The sequence below is a fragment of the Citrus sinensis genome, chromosome 5 (genome assembly GCF_022201045.2).
Source record: "Citrus sinensis cultivar Valencia sweet orange chromosome 5, DVS_A1.0, whole genome shotgun sequence".
NCBI classification, from domain to species: Eukaryota; Viridiplantae; Streptophyta; class Magnoliopsida; order Sapindales; family Rutaceae; genus Citrus; species Citrus sinensis.
The window spans coordinates 18,666,580-18,672,202 of NC_068560.1; the positions used below are offsets into that span (position 1 = coordinate 18,666,580).

Below are 5,623 nucleotides of genomic sequence, written 5' to 3' on the forward strand. Positions count from 1 at the left end.
ATGATTTTACTTATTTTATTAAATTTAATAAAATAAATGTTTAATATTATTATTTTTAACAAATATAATTTATAAAATAATATAATAATATAATTTAAATAAATATGATATTATTTGTTTTATTTTATTAAATATAAGGGTAAAAAAGGAAGAGAGGCGAGTGAATTCCCACTCCCACCTTTTCCCACGGGAGTGGGAATCCCACTCCTGACTCCCCCACTCCAAAATTAGGTGGGATCCACGGAGTGGAATTCTTACTCCCCCTTTGAAAATTGTAAATAAACACTAGAGTAAGAGAAATCTACACTTCTCACTTTCACTCCAGAAAGTAAACAGTACATTAAAGAAGCCATTGACTTATAAGAAAGCCATGATTAAATACACGGCGAAGCATGTGAGCTCGTTTTTCAATCTCTTTGATCACTCATAAGCTTTTCTATACCACTCACTATATCATCCTTTTAAGTCAATTTTGACTGATCATCAGAGATCATGCACCCCACCTTGAGATGATTGATCACCAATTTGGCATTGTAACGTTGATCACCTCTAATTGGCCATGCTAAAATTGGGACCCCACAGCCAATTGCTTCTATGGTTGAATTCTATCCACAGTGAGATAAAAATCCACCTATTAATTGATAACTCAGTATCAATAATTGTGGCGCCATTCCATCTATTATCAAACCCTTTTTACCGTCTCTACTATCTAAACCACTATGAAAATAAGCTGGTTAAATGACGTGGAGGATCTAATCTATTTACATCAGTTTGAATTACCTAAATAATCGGTGGATTTGATGCTTCTAAATCATTGGCTAATGTTGAATAATCATTTAAGGTGGGACCCATTTCGGTACCAAATGACATGTATAACACGGATCCACATGATTTCAAATCTAACCATTGAATGATCTCATCTTCGGTCATGTTAGAACTTCGCCGGTTGGTTCTCATCTCACAATCACGAAGCACTGAACCGGCCGATTTGTAAAATTGTTCAGGTAACAATGGGCCCACTCCCCACACTGGCATCAACACCATCGATCCCTCCACTTGCTTCATCCAGTGTGGTTGATCACTCGGTTCTGATGGGCCTATTTATTCTGAACCGGGTGCACCTCACAAAGGTTGTGGACCACCAGGAAGGGACCCGTGAGGCCTGCGTTTAAGATCCGATTCGAATAAAGCAATATCCTTGGGTAACCCAAGAAGTAAACGGGCCTCTCCCGGTTTGACATCCTGGATGCGAGCCTGCCACATGGCACACTCCACAGCTGCTGAGCAAGCATCAGAAGTGAAGAACCCAACAATGGGAACTTCAAAATTCTTGAAAACATCAGCCGTCCAGCCCATCATAACGCCGATGACTACGCAAACAGGTCGGCTTTCGGGTTCCGGGTTGAAAGGAGGTTTCGAAGGCCTTGAAGCATTTGGCTGTGCATGACAACATGGTGGTGAGAAGGAGGTGATGGTAGTGGTTGAGATGGGGAGGGTATTTCGGTAATTTCAAATAGAGCGTATTGGTGAAGAGAGGAAGGGGTGATGCTGGTGGTAGAAACGTGAGAGGGAATAATGAGGGTAGATTTGTAACAACGAGAAGTGATTTGCTTGCATAATTCAATGCATGGAAACAGATGTCCCTGACCGAAGAATGGGACAATCCAAATCTCAGCCTCAGCAGCATTCGCAACAGAGCTTGACATCTTTTATGAATTATTTGAGACTTAATTGTTATTGACTGCTTTTGCCATCTTTCATAAAACATTCTTTGTTATATATAAAGAGATGACTTGATGGAGAAGCAAGTGTTTTACTTTTATAGTTTTACTAGTAGTTGAGCTCTGATTTTGATAATTTGATTGTTAGTTTTAGTTGGTTAGTTATGAGAAAGTATCTTTCACAAAATTCATTTCAGTTTCAACTAAAATTAACAATATTGTTCAAATTAATTATTGGATCAACAAATAGTCATAAGCAAATTTATCCCTAGCGGCTAGATCTTGAACATAATTATTATCAGTCTCCCCTCCCTTCTCTCCCCCCCCCAAAAAAAATTTCACTAAATATCTTTTGTTATATAACGAACAAGATAAGCTAACGGAGAAGGGTTCTACTTTTACTAGTAAATGAGCTTTGAGTTAATAAGGTTAGTTTAGTTCGTTAAATATCTACCATCCGAATCAAAGTTCCTTAGACTATTATACAAGTGAGATGCTTGAGTAACATATACTTGTGTTAGTTGGTGCCTAACAACTCGTGCGATACATGAAACCAACCACTATGAAATCCAAATGAAGTTGGTAGGATTAGATTAATTTAAATGAAAATAAAAATTTGTTTATGCTATTTATTAATCTTATAATGTTGAAACTTGAAAGTTAGTTCTTCAACTTGTCAATTGGTTCATGACATGGTTTAATATTCGAGTAAATAAATTTATCGTTTAAAATTAATTTTTCATGTGGTAAAAGCAATACAAAATATGGAGTGGAGAGAATAATTTGTAGGGTATACCCCCACCATTTATTTCATTTCATTAAAAAAGAAAGAAAATAAATAAAGGCTTGTTCAACATTCAATTAAAATTACAATTCCATGATAAAATTACTTGAGAATAAAAATTAAAAAAAAAAGTAACACAAAAACGAGGAATTTTTGAGTAACTGAAGAACCATAGATGTTTTTTGGTCATGAGCAATTTTTGAGTTGAGACAGAACTTGTATAAAAAAATAGTTTTGAAAACTTCTTTTCTTTTTTCGTAAATATAGATATAAAATTTTGAAATCACCAAACACAAAACCAGGAAAATGGAAGGAGAGCCCCTGTTTCTCCTCTGTTGCAAGAACAAATTTGGTTTCTACAGTGGTACCTTCTAAATGCACCATTTGTATTGCTTTGTCTCCACTTGAGCTAACGGAATTTGATGAAAACAAAATAGATATGAGTGGTGCTATTCACAGCCCTCAACAATTCTCTCAAAACCCCTTTTCTAATTATACCCCGTTGAATAAGTTCAAGACCGACTTTTCCTCTTATAACACCACCTTCTATTCTGTTAATACCCTTGTTCACTATGAAAATAAGGAAAATGCCTACATAAAAAGCTGGCTCTGATAATCTACCTGAATTTACATTAGAAAAGAGTGGACAATATAGGGAATTTTACCAAAATAATCCATTTTTATATACAGGGAATGGTATTTTCTAATATAAGGAGGAGTGGAGAAATTAAATTTAGCAAAATAAAGAACCTCCATCGAGAAGCAAAAATGATAATATCATTGTCGTGAAGAGATTTCTGCCTCATACAAATTTTTTATTCTAGAATGCTTGAAACCGAAAAGTTATGTAGCTGTTTCAATTCAATTGCATACATTGACGAAACATTGAATACGGAAAAACAAAAAAAAAAATAATAGGACATGGGGATTTAGAGAACTTCTAAAGAGAGAAATGTATTTATTACTTAAGCTCTTTTTCTTCGTTATTTTGAATGGGTGCAAAGAAGAGAAGTTTTGTACCCAAATTCCAACTCGAATTGTGTAGGCTGCTTGCAAGAGCTTCATTAGATTTTTATTAGTCTTTTAATTTAACTTCTTTCGTGGTTGAAATTGTAAAAAAAAAAATGCGGTTTTAATAGAATTATTGAGGAGTGCCAATAGTGCTACTCAATAAATACAGCTATCTGTCATTTTTGTTACTGGACTATAGATCAATTGACAGTTGAAGTTATATTAATTTGTTGTACTGGAATTGAAGCTTGTATCTTAGCCATTTCGTGAAGTGTCAAATATATTTTTAATTTCCTTAAAATTGTTCAAAATATGTTTACACTTTTAAAGTCACTATTATACATGAGTGCCCTAAAATAGGAGAAGGCGATTTGCCTGACATTACCTGTTTCCTGTCAAATCTAGCAGGTTTACTGATTAGATTTTAACAAGTCTCTTGGCAAAGTTTGCTAGAAATGGAATCAAATTATTCTATTTAATCTTACTGTCTAATGTCTATACCCTAATAGTTCTTGGTTTGCATCACTGCATCGTTCTATAATCTGTGTGCGTTGGCTTATAAAGGCTAGCAAGGCTGACCATTCGTAGCATAGTTTTTTTTTTTTTCCCACAATGAAATTCCTATTGATTTCACTCAGTATTTAGAGGTGTTAACGAGGGCACTATACTAGACATGGATTTCTACCTCTTTTGGTTGTACAATTGTTGTAATCCTTGGCCATCAAATCATTTTTACGTAGCTTTCTCAGAGTTCATGCCAAGTGTACATTAATGTATTTATGTTTTGGGTGCAAGTGGGATTCTAGTTCTCTATGGCAGTTGAAGAGGTAAATGGGCATGGAGCTATGCTCTATCATAGGCTTCGGCCGCTACAAGAAATTTGATTTCTTAAGACGATATTTTTTACAACAACTTTAAATTTGGTCACAAAATTGTATTTATTGTGACAAATTTTTAAAATCGTAGCTAATAATCTTGTCCTAACTTATATTGTTTTTTGTAACCAATTGTTTTTATTTTGAGACTTGTTCATTGGTCATTAATTAAATTTTTTTATGAAAAATTATTTTAGTCACCAAAAGATATATTTTTTTGGCGCAAAATCTTCCCTCCAAAAGTGATTATTTTGAGACAGTATTTCACTATTTATGACAAAAGAAATAGTCACGAAATATAATTATAGGCGACCAAATTATTTGGTAACTAAAAGAGGGGTGTAAAATTGACTAAACAATCTATGACACAAAATATTAGTAGCCAAAATTATTGTTCTTTTGACTAATTTTAAGACCATTTTTTTTTGTCATATATAATCACCTACAGTGACAAAATTAAAAAATAGTCGTTGAATGTTTTGTCTTGAATAATTTTACATTTGATAACTAATTTTTTTTTTCTTTTTGAGACATATTACTTGGTCCCTGTTTCAACTTCTTTTTGACGAACTTTATAATAGTCACAAAAGACTTTTTTTTTTTGGCATAAAAAGTCTGTCCAAAGTTAGCTCTTTTGGGACAATATATAATCTTTTATGACAAAATATATAGTGGCGAAATATAATTATTTTTTACAAAGTTATTTCGTAGCTGAAAAAGAGGTGTAAATTTAGTTAACCTATTTGTGACATAAAATATTAGTCTCCAAAACTATTATGCTTTTAGCCAATTTTAAGACCCTATTTTGTTGTCATGGATAATTACCTATTTTAAAAAAACTAAGAGATAGTAATCAAAAGTTTTGTCTTGATTGACATTGTATTTTATGATCAAAATATTTTGTTTCAGTGACACTTTACTTGGTCTCTGATTAGACTTGTTTGTGATGATCAATAGAATTATATAATAACCACTAAATTTTTTTGGGTTAAATTTTATAGATACTATTAATTAAGTTGTTAACGAAAATGATCGAACGAATACTAATATGGGATACCATCAACAGCCCTAATACTTATGAAACGAGAAATTATAATATGTAGTGAAAAAGTTTTAACAGTAGTCCCTAGTATTTAGAATTATTTTGACTACTTTATTTATTTCCAAAACATAAAATTCTCAACCCAAAATTTCCCGCATTGTGTTTTATTTTGTCTCCTCACTCAGTTACT

The 5,623-nt window shown here is 33.0% G+C and overlaps 1 protein-coding gene across 2 annotated transcripts in view; it reads left to right on the forward strand.

The window, feature by feature from the left end:
- Window positions 1–5,623, forward strand: part of LOC102620792 (protein ENHANCED DISEASE RESISTANCE 2-like) — a 98,437-nt gene that overhangs the window by 50,030 nt on the left and 42,784 nt on the right. The gene's annotated exons all lie outside the window — the stretch shown is intronic.